Source organism: Sciurus vulgaris (genome assembly GCF_902686455.1).
Source record: "Sciurus vulgaris genome assembly, chromosome: 11".
NCBI lineage: Eukaryota > Metazoa > Chordata > Mammalia > Rodentia > Sciuridae > Sciurus > Sciurus vulgaris.
The window spans coordinates 9,486,602-9,504,738 of NC_136472.1; the positions used below are offsets into that span (position 1 = coordinate 9,486,602).

Below are 18,137 nucleotides of genomic sequence, written 5' to 3' on the forward strand. Positions count from 1 at the left end.
GTGTCTTAGGAGGTTAATTATGTTGATAACACTGTTCGATATGTAACTATTCGGGGGCCAGGAAGGGGTGGTGGCGATGAAAGGAGACACGTGTAACTCTGTTTCGGTCTCAGCGTTATTTAATAAGGTGCTCGCCTGCCCCTGCCCCTGCCCCCGCCTAACCTGAGATTCATTCCCCTGGGAAGCAGAAGAGAAAGCCCAGTGGAATTTCAGGGGAGGGGAGGAGTCGAGGGGCATTTATTTGGGGGAGCGAGGGAGAAGGAAGACAGGGTAGTGCCAGCAGAGCTGGTGACAGTCCCCAAGACCAGGGTGGGGTGGCCAGAGGTTTCTGCGCTGCTGGCTTCTCTGCCACCAGCAGGATCCCCCGCCACAGCAAGGGGCCCAGAGGGGCTCCATGGGCAGGAAACACTGCTGGTGACTGATGCTTCCTGACCCTGAGTCAGAGGTGACCCCGGAAAGCGGGGCCTCGGGAGCCATGGGCGCCCCTGACAGGCAGGCCGACCGCCCTGCTCCTTGCAGCTCCCCCCACCCCCCGTTTATTTATCACCAGTTTATTGGTCACCAGTGGATCACCTGGCTCCTCCCTGGCACTGAGGGGGCCCTGAAAATATCTGTGGAATCAATAACGAGGCCCCAGCATCGGGACCCAGGCCTGGGTAGTAGGGGTGGGAGGTGCGTCCTCAGGTCTACCCTGGGAAGTCACCGTGACCGAGGCCCCTGCCACAGCCACCAGGGCCTAGCTCTAATTGTGTGGCCGCCGTGAAGAGCCAGGCAAGAGCCTCAGGCTGTCCAGCACCTTCCTGCCCAGCAGGAAGCGAAGCTATGAAGACCGGCTCACCTCCATGGGTGGCTGGCTCCAGGGCTCTCCAGGGGCTGACCTGGGCCTGCCTTCCCGCCCAGCCCCGGGGCTGCTGAGTCTGGGGGCAAAGGACTCATATGGTGGAGGCCCGGAGTGTGGGAGGGACAGGCCCCGCATAGAAGTCAGCCCGGGCCACCTGCTCCAGCCTCAGCCGGCCTCTCAAATCCTTTCCCGGGGGTTTGGCGAGGGGAGGTGATGCTGGGCAGTGCCCCAACTCAAGCATGATCTCTAGGGGCCATTTCCCCCCACGAGCAGGTCAGGAGACACCTTTGTTCCCCGGGACTCGGGCCTGGTAGCGTTGGCAATGTCCCTTACCAACAGGCCACAGCCCTCAGGTTCTCAGTCCCCAACCCAGGAGCGGCTGTTCCTTTACATTCTTCTGCCTTCAGCGCAGGGACGCTGCACGGAGCCAGCCAGCAGCTTCTGCCGTCAGTACCCTGGGTGGCAGGCCTGGGGACGGGCTGCTCCCCTCTGGCCCAGCCTCCCCTGCGGGAGTGACCCCGGCCCTCCTGGGGCTGGAGAGGGTAGGGCGGAGGCGGCAGGGAGGCGGGTGGGGAGTGGGACACGGGGCAGGGCACCACCCGCCCTGCTGCCTGCCGGGCTGGCGCGGCTTCCTAATAAATAACAGCAAATAGCCCATCCGCAGGGCATCCTTCACGCCGGGGGCTAATAACACGGCTATTAATGCCCCCGCAGCCAGCGTGCGCCGTGCCGCGCTGACGAATGTCCCGGGCCTGGCGCAGTCATAAATCAGCCCCTCTCCTGGGGCAGAGCGCAGGGAAGTGTCATTTTCCATCTTGGTAATGAATTGGGGCTTCCCTGCCCTGCCCAGGGCGCCGCGCCTGAGCTTGCCTGGGATGCGTGTTTGTGGAGGCGCGGCCCCTCCCGCCTGCCTCTGGGAGCCCTGCACAGTGGGCTCTGCCCAGGCCACTTCTGATCCGATGCAGAACGCTCAAGCCTCCTGTGTGACCCTGGGGCACTCACTGACTGTCTCTGGGCCTCGACTGGCTCCTCTCACCAACCAAGGGGCAGCACTAGAGGCTGGAGCAGATGATGTCCGGCCAACTGACAGCTTGGAACCAGTCCACCCCGGGTCTCCCTGGTCAGAGCAGGGGCAGGCCTGGAAGGACAGGTCTTGTGGCTATCCTCTAGTTCAAGGGTAACAGGTGCCAAGGCCAGCGGCCCGGGTCCCCAGAGCTCCTTCCCCAACCCACAAGGCCTCCCTGCTGCTCCCTTGGGGCAGAACTGGTAGTGCAGCAATGCTGGCAGGGCAGTGCTCAAAAGGAGGCGTCGCCCTCACCGCACCCACTGCCGCCCTCGCCCAGGGACCCCACCCTGGGGAGAGCCCAGCAGCATTGGGTCGCTAGTAACACGTCATTGCTGCCTGAGCAGGTGGAAGCCTCGTGTTTCGCGAGGCTGTGGCGGGCGGCGCTGGGGCCCCACACGGGGCCGCTGGGCTCTGAGCTGCCCTGTGTGACCCGGGTCAGGATGGGCCCTGTAGCCGAGGGGCCTCGTGTCGTGTGCCCTCTCTGGACGTGAGGAGCCCTTGGCCAGCTCTGTGGGCCACCCCGGAGCCCTTCCACGTCGCCTCCCTCGGCCTTACCTCCTTCACTGCTGCTTCTGGAGCCGCTGGGTCCCACCGGGCTCTGGCTGCTCCCGAGGCGCCTGCCAACCTTGCTCCGGGAAGGGCGGGCCCAGGCTGCTCTCACATTCCTGCCCCTGGCCCGGCGGCCAAAGACCCCTGGGGTGGTGGGGGGCGTAGACTGCAGGCCTGGGTGATGGGCAGCGCTGGGGCACGTGGGGCGTGGCCAGGGACCCTGTGCCTCTGACTTCTGGGCGCCCTCCGCCCAGTTCAGGCGAGGCTGCAGGTCCCGAGCAGCATCTTTGTGGTCCCTGACCGCGGGCGCAGCTGGCCTCTCCTGCAGCAAGGCGTGCGGGCTCCGCGTGCGTGGGGACAGCCCGGCGGCCTGGGGGGCTCCCGGGTGGGGCCTGCGGGCCTTCCGACCCCCTGCTCGCGGGGCATGCCCTACTGCCCAGCACCCATCAGGAGCGGCCGGCTGGTCACTTCCACGACCGCTGTCAACTTTTGCCCTTTGTCTGCAGGCTGCCTCCTCCTCTGAAAGGCGACTGTGTGGCTTTTACCCCCTTTTTCTTTACCACATTTTTTTTCTTTTTTAAATCCCTTTAAGTCACTTGGCAGAATGGGCTGGTGCAGAGAGCGTTCTTGCGTGACAGAGCTGAGAGGAAGCCGCTCTCCAAAGAATCGGGACTCCTGCCACTCAGGCTGCGCCTCTGGGGAGGGACGGCCGCCCCCGCTGAGGAGTTCAGATGGTCTCGGCCTGAGCCGCAGGGGCCCCTGAGCCGTCAGGCCCCAGGGCCCTGCCTGGAAAGATGCTGGGGGGTGGGGGCTCAGTCTCGCTCGGCTGCCCCTGTTTGTGAAGAAGCTTCTCTTGCTGGGTGGGGGGGCTACTCCAGTTTCGCCCCCTGGTCTTGTCTGTCCAAAGAAGAGTCCTCACCGACTCCCTGCCTCCTCACCTGCCAAGAACAACACAAGTGATCAAGCCCAAGGAAATGAGGCCTGGCGGCACCTCCTGCAGGTGGGGGGCAGCCCGGGCCCAGACCCAGGGCCTGGCACCCACCTCTGAGCAACACCCGGCCCCAGCCTGTTTCCTGGAATGCTGCTTCCCTGGGAGCCAGGGACCGGCTGGGATCTTTGTTCCCAAGCCCAGATAAGGAGCAGCTGGCCATGCCCTGGGCCCTTCCTTACAGCTACCTGGTTTCCTTTTCCCTGGGGCAGAAGGACTGGGAAGAGCAAAACCAAGTTTCCCGAGTTCCTGGCCCTGCATGGCCACCCGCCCAGCCTCCGGCTGGCTGTTTCCCCAGCACCTGCTCCTCTTGCTAAATGTCATTCAAAGGCTCCAACTGGGCCACCATGGCCCAGGCTTCCAGAACAAAGTGCTGTTCCTACTTTGGGAAGTAGGATCACCAGGGATCTGGGAAGTTGGGTCTTACTGTCCCTGGCCACTGGTGTGAGGCCACCCCATCTCTTAGGCGGGGTCAGTTCTACGCACCCCCACTGCCCTTTCTGCAGAGAGCTGGGGTCAGGGCAGGCTGTTCTCAGGAATTCCAAAACAAAACTAGAGCCCCCCCTCATTAATGTGGCGTGTGGGAGGCCTGGGCCTTGGTGTCAGGTGCCCTACGGGGCCCTGGTTTGGAAAAGGGCTTCCATGCTACCTCTGAGGGCGGAAGTGCTGGGTTGAAGTCAGACCCAGAGGGCCCAGCTCCTTCCAGGCACTTTTCTGCGTAGGGCCAGAGGGGGCCGATTTGAGAAGCACTCATCATCTAGGGTCCATGACAGACGAGAACAAGACATCCAGGCACCCACACCCACTGCTGCTTGTGAGTAACTCACGGCTGGCAGGGAACACGGGCGTGGGGGCTGCCTGGTCAGGTGGGGCTGCTCAGGACAGGCACCTCCAGGAGGCAGGAGGCCTGAGACCCAGCAGGCCTACAGGGTGAATCCCAAATGGCCAGGCCGGGTCAGTACTGCAGGTGAAGTGGGCAGGGCCAAGGAGGGGCTGGAGGGAGAAGCTCCCTCCTGTGATTCACCCAATTATAAATTGCAATTTCTCTATGAAAGCAAGAGGTGGAAAGAGTCCAGTGGGGTCACCTGCCTCCCTGGCCCGGACGAGGAAGCTGTTTCACGTCGCTGGGGTGGGAGTGCAGCGCGGGGCCTCAGTACCTGGAAGCGGAGTCCTGGGAGCCCAGAAGCTCCAGCTGCCTCCCCACGACAGACACAAACCACCCTCTGCCTTTGAGATTGTGCGTCCAGGAAGGTTCAGATCACAGGAGTGTCCCCTCGGCACCTCCCACAGCTCTGGGGACGGGCACACTGGGAGGACGTCTCCAAGGACTCTAAGGCCCGGCCCTGGCCAGCCCACCAGTCGCGTCTCCCAGCACAGGCCGGTCCCCTCCCATAACGTCCTCTCAAATGTTGCCACCACCCCGCTCCAGGCGCATGGCCCACTGGCCGTGATTGAGGTGATGTAATAGGGCACAGGAAATGACCTCCCTGGCTTCAAGGGAGTGTGTGAGCTGGATCCTCCAGCACCTGGCTTGATGCCATGCACACAGGAGGTGCTTCATAAGTGCACCCAGCAAATTCTTCACTCTGCTTCCTCATTTAGAAAACCAAGGGTCTGAGCCAGGATCTCAGCAGGCGGGTCCAGCTTTGTACATCCCAGCCAGCCTTCCCGGATGACCCCCGCACCCCGCTCGGGTCCTGCCAAGCCTCCTGGGAACGCTGGTGTGCAGATGCTGGGCTCCTCAGGTGTCCCTGCCGCGGGTGAGTGGGGCCGCGTGGGTGTCTGGGGTGCACAGGCTTCCCAGGTGAGCCTGGCTGGCGGGGTTGGGAAGCCTGCGCTCTGGGCAGCACGGTGCCCCTTCCCACATGTGGCTGCATAGTGATGCCCACCAGTGGCCACCTGCACTCACTGAACCAAACGCAGCCTGGAATAATGTGTAAACGGGCCTGCCCACACACCCGCCCGCCAGAGCCGAGCACCCACAGCAGGCAAGACTCGTGGCTCCCTGCAGACTTGCCGCCTGGTCAGTCGGGTCAGCCAAGGACAGAAGGATTCTGTGCGGTCCCAGGGGATCGGAATGGGGCCCTCTTTAAACCCTGGAGAGGCGACAGCTCTGTTGCGCTTCTCTCACCTGGGCCTCCTCTGCTCCCACAGGCTCTGGGTCTGGTCTCTGCACCAAAGAACCCTCTCCCTTTTTTATTTTTTGGAGACACTTACACAATTTCATTGTGTTACTAACAACAACATCAGAGCTGCAGCAAAAGAAATCTGAAAGGAAAGAGCAAATCAGGTGCAGGGGTGCACGCCTGTAATCCCAGAGGCTTGGGAGGCTGAGGCAGGAGGATTGCGAGTTTAGACCCAGCCTCAGCAACGGCGAGGCGCTGAGCAACTCAGTGAGACCCTATGTAAGTAAAATACAAGTAAAAGGAGGGGGTGTAGCTCAGTGGTTAAGTCCACCTGGGTTAACCCGGTACCAAAAAAATCTTAAAAAAAAAAAAAAGAAAGAAAGAAAAGAAAAAAGGAAGGAGAGAAGCCCGCCAAGCCCGCATTCGGGCAGGTCTGCGCCTCCTTTTGCACTTCCCCAGATCTGCCCCTGTGTTTCCACCGTCCTCCAGGGAATCATGCTCCTCACCCTTTTCCAGTCATTTCTGCTTCGTCATCTCCTCTGGGCCTGGGACAGCCCAGCACAGCTGGCAGGACAGGGAGGACCACCTCATTGTGCAGAAGGTGGAAAGGGACATGTCCCAGATTCTACATTCTCAACCCGCAGAGAAGCTGGTGCTCCCAACTCCCAAACCAGCCCCTCCCCCGACAGCTCCAGGCCTGGGAGCAGAGCAAAGGCAGCCGGGGCCTCCCGTGCAGCCTGCCAGCCCGCCCTTGCTCCATTTCTCCGTCCATTTGTCCATCCGTCCATCTCTCCATCCATTTAGCAAAATGCATGGTGTCCAGTCACACCCCAGGCACTGTACAAGGCACTGGGGTCCCAAGAGGAGCCCCTGTGCTCCAGGAGGCTGCAACCCACGGGAGGGCCGGGCTTGCAGGAGGCTGGTCTGACACACAAGAGCTCCGCCTTGCCCAGTCTGTGGGGACGTCCCAGGGGACTTCCTGGGGAAGAGGATGCCATTGGGGCCTGGGGTCCTTCAGGCTCATAGGTGAGCTCAGTGGCAATGCAGAGCAGGCCGGCCACGGCCAGGTTTCCCCTTGCCCACCCGTCCACCTTCCAGAGCTGCGCCTACCTCGGCCCCCAGGCTTCCCTCCAGAGCAGAATCCGTCCTCCGCTTTACTGTTCCAGCTGCCTTAAAGGAGGCCACTCCCTGGTATTAATTCCTGTATTAGCAATTAGCCCTCCTGCTCGTTTCCACCTATGGCTCTTCGGGACAGATTTATCTGCGCGTGTCATTAATCAGACACCTGGATGTGCCGCTGGAGACCCAGGTGGGCTTTATGGCTGGTGACCTAGCCGAGCAGCGTGTGAAATGAACAAGGTGTTGGCCGCTCCCGGGGCAGAGCTGCCCTGAGTTAAAGGGGCCAGAGTTTAGATCATCGCAAGCAGGTCAGCGCGGCGCGAGCCGGGCCCGGGGTGTTCTTTCATTTTGGACTTCCAGGCCGAGGTCAGCATCTGTATCTGACCTTTGTAGATGAAAAGGCTCTTTGTGATCAGACCCGGAGTGTGTTCCGTGGCTGCTGACTTCCCCCGCCAGGACAGCCAGCCGCAGGGCCTGTTCCTTTCTCCCCATCGCCCAGAGCGGTCGCCCCTCCCTGATGCCCATGGAGACTGGGGCCTGCCAGTCACGCTCCCTCTCTCTGCAGGGCATCAGGGGCCGGGGGCCGGGAGCCAGGGGCCAGGGCTGCAGGCCGGGAATGATCTTGCATGCAGGGTGGGATTGCGCTTGGAACCAGGTCAGCTCGATGGGAGTGACGGGAAGAGCATTGTGGGCCAAGGGAACAATGTGTGCAAGGGCTCCCAGCGGGTGTGCTGCGTGGGCGCGTGGGCACGTGGGCACCCCGGCTCTGGGTTCACAAGGGCTCAGTTCATGGAGTTCACGAACTGAGCCGAGGCAGGGGACAAGAGTCTGGCCTTGGCAGGGCAGAACGGTGTCCTCAGGGGCTGCGGGAGCTGCTGCGGTTCTCTCTGAAGGTAGACCTGTGGCCCAGTGGACTACAGCCTTTGCCCTGCAGGGCTCCTGGGAGCAGTGATGAGGGCCTGCCTGCTTGCGGCTGCCCAGCCTAGCTCTGAGCTCTGGCCCACAGACCCTGGACGGCCAGAGCAGGTTGGAGCAGCCGCAGGCTCCCCGCCCCCTCATCTGGGCCGGGCCTGGCCCTGCAGCTCTGGGTGAGAGAGGCGGAGGTGAGAGCCTGCTTGGGCGGGTGGGCGGGCCGCGTGAAGCCTCCCCGCCTCCACTCCGCAACACCCAGACTTCCAGGGACTCCGTGTGGGGGTGGGTGTGGGTGCCCACACTGCCCGGCCAGCAGCCTGGGACTCTTGCCAGCGCCCATCTTCAGAGGCAGATGCTGGGGAAACTGGGGGTGGTGGCAGGGCTCCAAGCAGAGGGACAAGAGCTCCCGGGTCCCGGGCCACTCATGGAACGTAGGACTCGGGCCGCCAAATGGACCTTCCTCTCTTCCCTCCTTTTTTCCTTCCTTGGTCCCTCCTTCCCTTCTTGGCCCAGGGTCTCACTCTTGTCGCTCTGGTGCTGAGCCAGGTCACACTGGGATGGACAGTAGGTGGCCACCTGCCAGTGCCTGTCCCACCGTGCCCTGCATGGCTGGGGTCAGAGACTTGCCTCTGTCAGGTTCCCGGTAGAGAGGAGGAGGGCCCCGTCTGCAGGTGCTGCCCCCACAATGCAGGGCATCTACAACACGGGCCCTGGGCAGCGGGAGACGGGAGCGGGCAGTCACCGGGGATGCGTCGTCTGCCCAGAGGGCTCTCGTGCCTTTGAAACCTCCTTTGAGCACCGGTGGGTGAGAGGACAGTGGGCACCACGCAGGGCCAGCCAAGGGCAGCGTGCACGCCTCCAGGAGGGACAGGCAGCCGTCCTCAGTCTGTGGAGGAGACCTCGAGGGGGCTGCGCATGTGGCGATGCAGGCAGAAGGGCGACGCAGTCCTCCCCTGGCCTCCTCCTTTGCCCTCAGTGACTCTAGGCCCAGACCAGGGCCTGGGCTCTCGGGAGGGGGCTGCCCCACTGCCCCGCAGCCAGCCCTGGCCCGGCTGCCTCACTGGGCCCTGCTCCCCCAGGAGGGTCTGCGCAGGCCTAGAGGGAGCCTGGGATGATGTGTCTGGTGCCACCAATCAAGGTCAGAACTTCTGATTTCAGGAAGTTAGCCTGCTTCTGCCAGCAAGCCTGCTGGCTTCTTGACCCTGCCCTGCCCTGCCCTGCCCTGGCGTGGTGGCCTTAGCTGGCCCCGGCCGGGTGTCCTGGCTGAGTGCTCCTGCCTGTGTCCCTGGCAGCCCTGGCCATGAAGCAGGACTGATGCTGTCCACACACGGGACTTGTTTTCGGGTGCCGGGGATTGACCCTGGGTGCTCTACCACCGAGCCACATCGTGAGCCCTTTGTCATTTTGTTTTGAGATGGGTTCTTTCTGAGTTGTGTCGGGCCTCATCAGTTGCTGAGGCTGGCCTCCCACACACGATCCTCCTGCCTCCGCCTCGGAGCCCCGGGACTGCAGGCATGTGCCGCCGCAGGAGCAGCACTGTCACTGAGGCAGACGCCCTCGGAGGCGCTGAGCTGGCGCAGCAGGAGGTCTGGAGGCTCACAGGGCCTTGGGGAGCAGTAGTCACAGACAGAGGCTTCCAGGCTGAGGGGCCGTCCCTGCTTCCTCCGCCGCACTCCCCAACCTCCGACTCCCCCATGCAGGTCTGGACCCCAGATTTGCAGCCTCCCCAGGGCTCTGTGCTAGCGCTGAGGGTCAGTGTGCGCCCCTGGGGACCCTTAGCACCCTGCCACCACCAACCGCACTCAGAGCCACCAGCTGGGGCCCGGCTCCTGCTCCATCCAGGTGACCCCGTGTGGCTGGAGGAAGCTGCCCTTCCCTCCAGCAGTGCCACCCCCAGCCTCACTTCTCGGCCTCCCTCTCAACTGCTGTGGTGGCTGGGGGTGGGTGCCCTCCCCCGGTGCCCGGCCAGCGCTTCCGTTTCCCTGCACCAGCAGACGCCGTGCCAAGGGATTTTCACCGGGCGGTGGGAGTCTCCCGGCGCGCTCCTTCCCGTAAACACGCCCGGCCCCGCCAGCCAGCGGGCCAGGCCCTGTTAATATTTACAGCGAGTAGCCCAGGAAGCTATTAGTTCCTTTTCTTGTTGTTAATTGAAAGAGGAGAAAATGGTTGTAACACTTCAAAAGGACTTACAGCCAGCCCGAGAGACCAGCTGAACCGGGAGGCAGGGGGAAAGCAGAGGGTTCTAAATAAATAAAGCCAGCGGCCGAGGGTGGGAGGTCGCCTGCCGTCTTCCCGGGCTCCGCCTTTCCTTGGGGGTTTCCTTATGGCTTCTCATTGTGTGCTTCCCTTTCACTTGGGAGCCCGCTTTAAGGAGAAAAGGAAAAGGAAAAGGATTCGCTGCACACTTTGGTTCATAATGAGCCTCTTTGAAGCAGCGGCTAATGAGGCCCCTGGCACCTTGGAACCTGTGGTGCCAGTGCCCAGCTGCTGTGGGCCCGGAGAGGGGGCCCTGGGCTGCAGCCACTCCTGGCCCCCGTCCTGGGTGTGACTCGGGGAGGCGCTGGGGCTTCATGTCCCTGTAGACCCCAGGGCAGCCGAGAACACGGGTCGCGGAGGGGCGTCTCTGAGCCTATCTCCATGCTGGACCTACATGGGCAGCTGCTGGGCGCTCCGTCCCATGACAACAGTGACGAGACAGTGGGACCAGGGAACCCAAAGGTCTTCAGGGCCAGGTATGTGGCTTAGGGTACAGCACCTGCCTCACATGCTTCACTCTGGACACCTGCCATTCGGTTCTGATGGACAACTGTCCCCTCCTCCAGGTAGACCCCCCTGACCCCTCTTTGTCCCCAGCTTCCTTTACTGTGGCCACTCAGGCTCCTACGCTCTGCTGTCTATCAGCTGGCCTTCTCTGCAGAGCAAGGTGGCTGACTGTTCCAGATACAGAGGAATGCCTTGTCCTGGTTCCTGGGTGCTGGGCAGGCTGCATTAAAGGAGGAATAGACTACACCTTGAAGGAGGTGATATCCATATGGCCCCCACCCTGCTTCCACCCTGGGCATGTCATGCAGGGACACTGTTCGGTTCTGGGCTCCACAAGATGCACAGCCACACTGAGAGCAGGAGGCTCAGAGAGGGGAGAAGTGCCAGACACTCAGCCTGGCACAGAGAAGAGGGCAGACCCTTGACCTTGATATTCTGGGTCTGGAGGAGGAAGACTGATTTGTTCTGGGAGGCCCAACATCTAGAAGGGCCGGGGAAGTTTAGGAAGGACTCAGTTACATTGAGACCATTTCAGTGTTCCACCTGAGGGAACAGAGATGTTCAGGAGCCTGCCCAAAGTCACACAGTGGTTGCACACCGGAGAGCCCAATTGTAGGCCCATTCCTGTGTCTGCTGTGTGCCCCCAGGGCCACCGTGGCCTTTCCTATGTGGCCAGGGACAAGAGGTCCATGCTCAGGCGGTACACCCAGCTCCCCCTGCAGGTCCACAAGCTACGTGAGCAACGAGAGGCCCTATAGAAGTCCCACAGCAAAGACTGAAGTCGGTTTTGCTCCAAAGACCAGCCGTCTTTGTTCTCTGTGACACCTGTTAATCTCTGGGAGGCCCTGTATGATGTCCATGCCGCCATTTAGCCCATCTTTGGTGACCGCTGTGTGTCAGGCAGAGGCCCTGTTGGTGATGCGCGGTGGGGAGGACAGGCCTATCCCTGTCCTCTTTCTGTGGCACCTGGCTTTTGTTCCACACACAGTAGGCTTGCGCATTGGGCAGAGGAGGGTCGAACGAGGGTTGGGGTGGGGAGGATGAGCCGGGCTGGGTCCGCAGGAAGCCACACGTCCTGCCAGATGTGGTCTCTGCCCTGAGCTGCCCCGTCTCCTCCTGCCCTGATCTGTGGTCAACCCTCTGGCCGTACCCGGCCCTGGCCTCCCCATGGTGTCCAGGCAGGCCTGAAGGAGCTGTCCCTTGGGGCCCCTCCATACCTCCTCCGACAGGGCCAGCACCCCTGCCCCCAGCCTGGGCCCCCGCCCAGCTGGCCCCTCTGCCCTTGGCTTCCAGCTCTGTGGCTCCGGCCTTGACATTCTGATCACACCCAGATCCCTGCCTGGAATACTAATTCTCCCTAGATGAAACCATCCGTGTTTAATTTTTTTTAAGAGCCAGGCAGAAAGAAAAGACGAGAACGGGGGGGACTACTTGGAGCAGAGCCTCAAGGAGTCGCTTTCCAGCGCCGTCTCTGGGGGGCTGGATGGAGACTGTGCCGGGGCACCAGCCACCCAGGACACCGCTGCTGCCAGCGCAGGCCGGGATGGCACCGGGGGATGGCCTTTGGAGTACCTCAGGGCGCATGGCAGGCCCTGGCTCAGGCGGGCTGTCTTCCCGGACCCTCAGGAGGTGCCCTGCTGGTTAAGAGTGTGTGGCCAGGGCCGGCTGGGGCCCCGGCTCCTCCCCAGCACCACCTCCGGGTGGGGCTCAGGCCGCCTCCCTCCCGCTTGCACACTGGATTCCACCCAGCTCTTCAGAACCAGTCCCTGGGCCTCCCACGTGGAGCTGGTGTCCCTGGTGCAGCTGGGGCGTGCCCAGAGGGGACCTCCATGACCAGTGTCTCTCACAGCCCCAGGGAGGAGCGGCCAGATGGAGGGCTGAGTTCCCCTACCTGGGACAAGCCCTTGACGGCTGGGTCCCAGCTGCCTCCTGGGCTGCCTCCTGCCATCAGGAGATCCATCGTAGAACAGGTGAGCCCCACCTGCAGCTTCAACAGCTGTTACTTGGGGCAAGTGTCTTACTGTCTCTGGGCATCAGTTTCCTTGCCTGTGTGATGGGGGCAGATGGGAGCAGCATCCCAGGCCTGTGGAGATTTCAATCAGTACCATATGAGCATGGAAGGACCAGACCCGGCGGGTTTCCTGTGTGTCCACAAGTCACTAATGTAGCCCTGGGGAGAGTGTGCCAGGGAGGCCTCTTCCCTCTGCCAGGTGGAATCCTCCTCTGCCCCCAGCCAAGGCCCCCAGTTCCTCCCCACAGGCTCCTCCCACAGGCTCCTCCCACAGGCTCCTTCCCCACACATAGTGCCGCCCCACCCCCACTGCCTCCCAGTTGAACATCCTTAAGTCCCCAGAGGGAAGAGTGAAATTGTAACACAGGAGACGCCACAGAACACGAAACATGATGAAATCGGCCATGTAAATTTTGAAATCTAAAGCAGCCCTGCCCGCAACCCGGAGCAGGGTAAACACCCTGTAGCTGGAAACCCCTGGCCCCCAGGACCCAGGGCTGTGTGGGTTGGCTGCTCGCAGACCTGACCAAGGGCCCAGAGGCCAAAGCCTGAGTCCTCCCTGCCCGGGGTGCAGTCCCTTGGCCTGCACGCCTGGCTCGGCCCTTCCCCTGGCCTCCCAGCCTCCCAGCCTCCTGGAGGATTTTCCTGAGCTCAGGCATTGATCCCATCTCAGGCTTCTGCCCAGCCCCAGTCGAGATGAACCCCAAACAGTTTGGTGGGGTGAACTGCAGACTCGCTGCAGCCCCTGCCCTCATTTTATCTTGTGATTCCTCTGACACAGAGGTCTTCTTGGTGGCCAGGGACAAGGCCTGGTCGCCCCGGTCCAAGGATGCAGGCCCTGCCCAGGTCTCACTGTCCTCTTCTCTCAAAGCCTCGCAGCCCCGCCCCGGCCCCCTCCAGCCACCTGAGTACGCAGGCCGGCCCAGGCCTGTGAGGCAGAGGAGGCCACTGGCCCACCTCCCACACCCCCGCGGAGCTGTGTCATGTCACCATCGGCCAAGTTGGGGAAATAAAGCACCGGGCCAGATAATGGTGCCCACTGCCTGGATGGCTTGTCTGTGGCTCTCTTGCCACCAGGAAAAGTGACGATCAGTAACTGCTAGGCTCCTGGTTGGGACAGCACCCCGCCACCTGTCCCCAGGAAGGAAGGGCGAGGCCCAGGCCCACTCGGCATCAGGCTGCTGAGGCCTGGGAAGGCATGAGGGGGACGAGTCTCCAGCCCCTGCGTCCTCCCCTCCCCACCTCCTTCTAGAAGGCTCTGGGCGCAGGACGGCAGGATTGTTGGGTCCCAGCCACAGTGTCACCCGGACACTGTCACACTGGGAGAGGACTGTGAAGATGCCACCGATTCAACACTGTCACACCACAGAGGTGCCTGCAGAGGCTCAGAGAGGTTAGGTGCCCTGCCCAAGGCCACACAGGGCAGAGCGGGGTCCGGCGCCTGGGTCCTTGTCCTTTCCATGGTGGCAGGCCCGCCAACCACAGAGACCTGTGTGGGCCTTGTCCCCCGCAGCCCCCCGTGCTCCATCTGTCGTGTGGCCATTCCGCGCCCCTCCCCCAACCCGACTGCCAGGCCCGGGCCGGCATCTCTCAGATGTCACCCTGCTCCGCTCCAGGAGCAGGCAGGCCAGAAATGGGGGACTTGGGTGGTCTGAGGACCTTCTCCCAAAGTTTCCAAGTGTTTTCTAAACTCCTGACTGTGGAATTGGCAGTTGTGGGGGGCCTGGGGAGCCCAGTGGAACCCCGCCCAGCTCCAGGGGGCAGCTGCGCCTCCAGGACGCACAGGACGAGGCCAGATGGCCAACACCCTGCCCCAGGTCTAGGGTGACCAGAGGTCCGGACCAGATGCCAGGCAAAGCAGACCAGGCCATCCACCCTGCGCCATAGCTGGTAAGCGGCCTCAAGGATGGGCACCGGAGCCCGCGGTGTCCCAGCTGTGTGAAATGCCACCCTCACCACACCCGCCTGCTCGGTGTCCAGGGGCTGCTGATCCCTGGTGGGTGTGGGGCCTGGCCTCGATGGGTTTGTCTTGGGGTCACATCCCCGGCCCTTTTTTATTTTGAGACGGTCTCATCAAGTTGCCCAGACTGGCCTTGAACTTGTGATCCTCCTGCCTCAGCCTCCCGAGTCGCTGGGATTACAGGTGTGCACCACACCCAGCTGCAGGTCAGAGGGAGGGAGGAGAGTGGGGACACGGGCTCCACGGTGACCCTCTCCGTGCCCTCCTCCACTCTCCCTAGGCCTGGGAACCACTGCATCCCCTGCCTGGGGCCACCTTGCTGGTGTCCTGACCCTGTCCTGACTCAGTCCCTCCACACACGCGGGCCCCGCCCATCATCTTGCCTGGTGTTCCGGCCAAGACAGTGGAATGGGGGCTTCCAGAACCAGTGCCCACTGTGCGCCTGCCCTGCCTCGGCCTTTCATCACCTGCATTGGCTCCTTTCATGTTCTCAGCAACCTAATGGAGATGCACTATGGTCCCCATTTCACAGACAAGGTGACGGAGACCCAGAGAGGTTAAGTGACTTTCCTTGGATTACACAGCTGAGAAGCGCCTCCTGATTTTGAGTCTGTGTAGTTGGACAAAACAAAAGTCAGCGAGGAGGAGGAGGGTTCTGCTCAAGGCCAGCAGGACGGACTGTACAGGGCTGTGTGCCCCTGCAGGGACCCTGGTGGTGGGCAGGGCAAGGGGGGCTGGACTACAGCCATCCCACAGCAAAATGGATGTGCCTCCCTTCCACAGGTGAGGAGGTCCAGGGTCCCTGTGTCCTGAAGCCTCTTCCAGGCCTGGCAGCTGAGCCTCTGATGCAGGGCGCTGTTCCCAGCTCCTGGCCTCCCCCACTTCCCGGGGAGGCAGCGATTTCAGGGGCTCACGTCCAAGGTGGCTCAACGTGGTTTCTGCTGAGACTTGAGTAATGGAGGCAGTGCGGGGCAGCGCCTGGGCTCCCGACTGGTCCCCTGCCCTGGCCTGTGCAGGGCCTCCGTCCCCCCAGGGGACTTTCTACCCTGTGGGTGACCTGGGCCAGGCCAGCCAGAGGGCCTCCCCCTCAGCTCACCAGGAATGGGCGCCCCTCCCCACACCATCCAGGCCTCTCTGCCTCACCCCGCCCAGAGTGGTCCCGGGACATGGTGTTGCAGAGATGGTGCCCGGGCCAGCCATCCAGCCCCGACCTCTACCCCAGCCACGTCCACTCCTGGGCCTCCGAGCCTGGAGGTGGTGGGAGGTGTGGCCACAGGGAGCTGACTGGCGGCTGCTATCTGCCTCCCTGGCTCCCTCCTCCTCCCCCCTCCTTTCGTTTTTAAATTTATTTTTGGTGGGACGGGGATGCTTTGCCACAGAGCCACATCCCCGGCCCTTTTTTATTTTTTTATTTTTATTCATTTTTTTTGCGAGGCTGGGGATTGAACCCAGGGCCTTGTGCTTGCAAGGCAAGCACTCTACCAACTGAGCTATCTCCCCAGCCCCCTTTTTTATTTTGAGACGGTCTCATCAAGTTGCCCAGGCTGGCCCTGAACTTGCGATCCTCCTGCTGCAGCCTCCCGAGTCGCTGGGATAACAGGTGGATAACCACCACACCCGACTGCGGCGAGGCCTTCTTGGGGGGAGAGACGCCAGCAGGGGCCCCCGCGTTGTCCTACTAGGAGCCCTGAGGAGAGCGGGAGTGTGGGGCTGTAGGGGGCAGGGTGGCCGGGCAGAAGGGAAGCCCCAACTCCGGCTCCGGCTCCGAGGGCAGGCAGGGCATCCCCAGGAAGGTGCGGCCCGTGGTGTGCGCAGGTGCACCTCCAATAGACCGCTCCGCGGGTAATGTCCCTGGGTCCACCTGCGGGTGCGAGTGAGTCAGCCACGGCGTTCACTGGGGGTGTTAATCGTGCCCGTGGCAGAGGAGAGTGGTCACTGGCAGCCATGGAGCCACACGTGGGCGCCGCTGCTGAGGACGGCCAGCAGCAGGGACCCGGGGGCAGGGCTGGGGGTGGGCAGGGAGCGCGTCTGGGGCCGCCGGACACCCCAGGATAGGACCTGTGGGCCAGGGAAGGGTCGCCTCCCTCGTGGAAAGGCTTCTCTGGAGCCAAGGGGAGAGCCCACGTCGCTCCTGCAACAGGAGGGACCCAGGGTTCCGTCCACCGCCAGCCCCACGTTGTCGCAGGGTGGGCAGAGGAGCGAAGGGTTGCTTCCCGAGCGCCTCCGCGGGCTGCCCTGGGACCGGGGCGGGAAACCTCAGGGCGCCGCGACCTTCCCCCACTCCTCCCTCCCTCCTCCTCCTTCCCTAAACATGGTCGAACACACACAGCATGATCTAGGGCAGGAGGAGGAGTCAGCAGGGAGAGCGAGGCTGCAGGAGAGGGAAAGCGCCTCCAGCAGCCGCAGCACGTGCAAAGGCCCAGGGCGAAGGAAGGCTGCCCTTGGGGTGCGTGGAGGGCAGCCCAGCATAGGGCAGGTCAGTGGGGAAGGGGCTGGACTTTGTCCAACCTGAGAACATGGGGCACCCTGTGTTAAGAGCACACAGCTGGAGGGGCCGAGAGGGCGTCCGCCATGGCAGGGCCACCCTGAACGTCTAGTCCTCTGCGCTGGGGCTGCGTGGGCACCTTCCACACAAGCATTGAATAGCCAGAGGAAGCCCTTTGGCCCTGCCCGGAGGGCCTGGGGCTCACCTGCTGAGTCTTGGCTCTCAGCAGGGCCCTGCGCCCCGTCCAGGGCAGACTCACACCCCAGCCCGGAGCCAGCGGGAGGGAGGGAGACAGCGCAGCCCCCACACCTGGGGCACCAGCCAATCACTCTGTGGGGCAAGGAGGGACCCCTGGCCTCCTCCATGGGGGCAGAGGGGCCCTGGGCAGCACCTTCCCTCCATCCTTCCCGCCTCCCGACTGGAATCCGTTATCCCCATTGCACAGCTGGGGAGTCTGAGGCTGGCGAGGTAGGAAGTGACCTTGGGACGTTGCTGGGGGAGGCAGAGACACAGCACTGAAAACCCCAGTGTGCAGGGACATCACGGATGCAACTGAGCTCAGCCCCAGTCCCCGGGACTCAGACGCGCGTTGGCCACAGAGCTTCCACTCGGGACGCTGGGCTGGGCCCTTTGCCAGCCCCAGTGGTCAGTGGCCTGCGGGTCTCAGGGCCTGCATGAGGGCCACAGTCCCCACTCCCCCACAGGCAGACCAGGCTGCCCGCAGCCACATGGGGGGACGGCCGTCCCACGCCAGGCCACAGTGCAGCGAGTGGTGGGCCGGTGGGGGACACATGTGCAGGAAGATTTATGAGCTGGGTTAAAATTTAATTTGGGTGGAAGATCTCGGCCAGCAAGCTGGCTGCCCCAGACAAATGGCCTCATCCCTGCCGGCTCTCGTGCCCCATGCCAGCCTCCCGCTTCCTCCCCGGAAGGTTGCCCGCCACCCGCTGCCCGCAGAGAAATCACAGCCCCAATTTGATTTGGGACAGCGGCGGCGGCGGCTGTGGCTTGTTTGCACTTCGGTCTGAAATTGAACAGGACAGAATCAGCTTTGGGCAGGAACGGCCTCCACTGTGGCCTCCCGCAGTGCCCACGCGGCCACTCTGCTCTCCAGGAGCCACACTAAGCCTGCCAGCCCCACTCAGCCTGGAGTCCACCCGTGTGTGCCTGGCCCTGCCTTCTGCCCAGCACCCTCAGTTCTCCCCAGGGCCCGACTGCTGGGGCTCTCCGACAAGTGACTGAACCTCTCTAAGCCACAGTGTCCTCATCTGTAAAATGGGAACAAAAATACACCCAGTTCTCATGAGACGCCATAAT

The 18,137-nt window shown here is 62.7% G+C and overlaps 2 protein-coding genes across 6 annotated transcripts in view; one reads left to right on the forward strand and one right to left on the reverse strand.

The window, feature by feature from the left end:
* The window catches only part of MACROD1 (mono-ADP ribosylhydrolase 1), a 132,677-nt gene that overhangs the window by 47,315 nt on the left and 67,225 nt on the right, over positions 1-18,137 (forward strand). The window lies entirely within an intron of this gene.
* The window catches only part of FLRT1 (fibronectin leucine rich transmembrane protein 1), a 76,773-nt gene that overhangs the window by 18,034 nt on the left and 40,602 nt on the right, over positions 1-18,137 (reverse strand). For 2 of the 3 annotated variants that reach the window (XR_013757563.1, XM_079102165.1), the window contains exon 1: positions 2,463-3,154. The exons of the other annotated variant lie outside the window; for it this stretch is intronic. The gene's annotated coding sequence lies outside the window, so the exon portion shown is untranslated. Of the gene's footprint in view, positions 1-2,462; positions 3,155-18,137 lie in introns of those variants that run through there. 3 annotated transcript variants of the gene reach the window in all.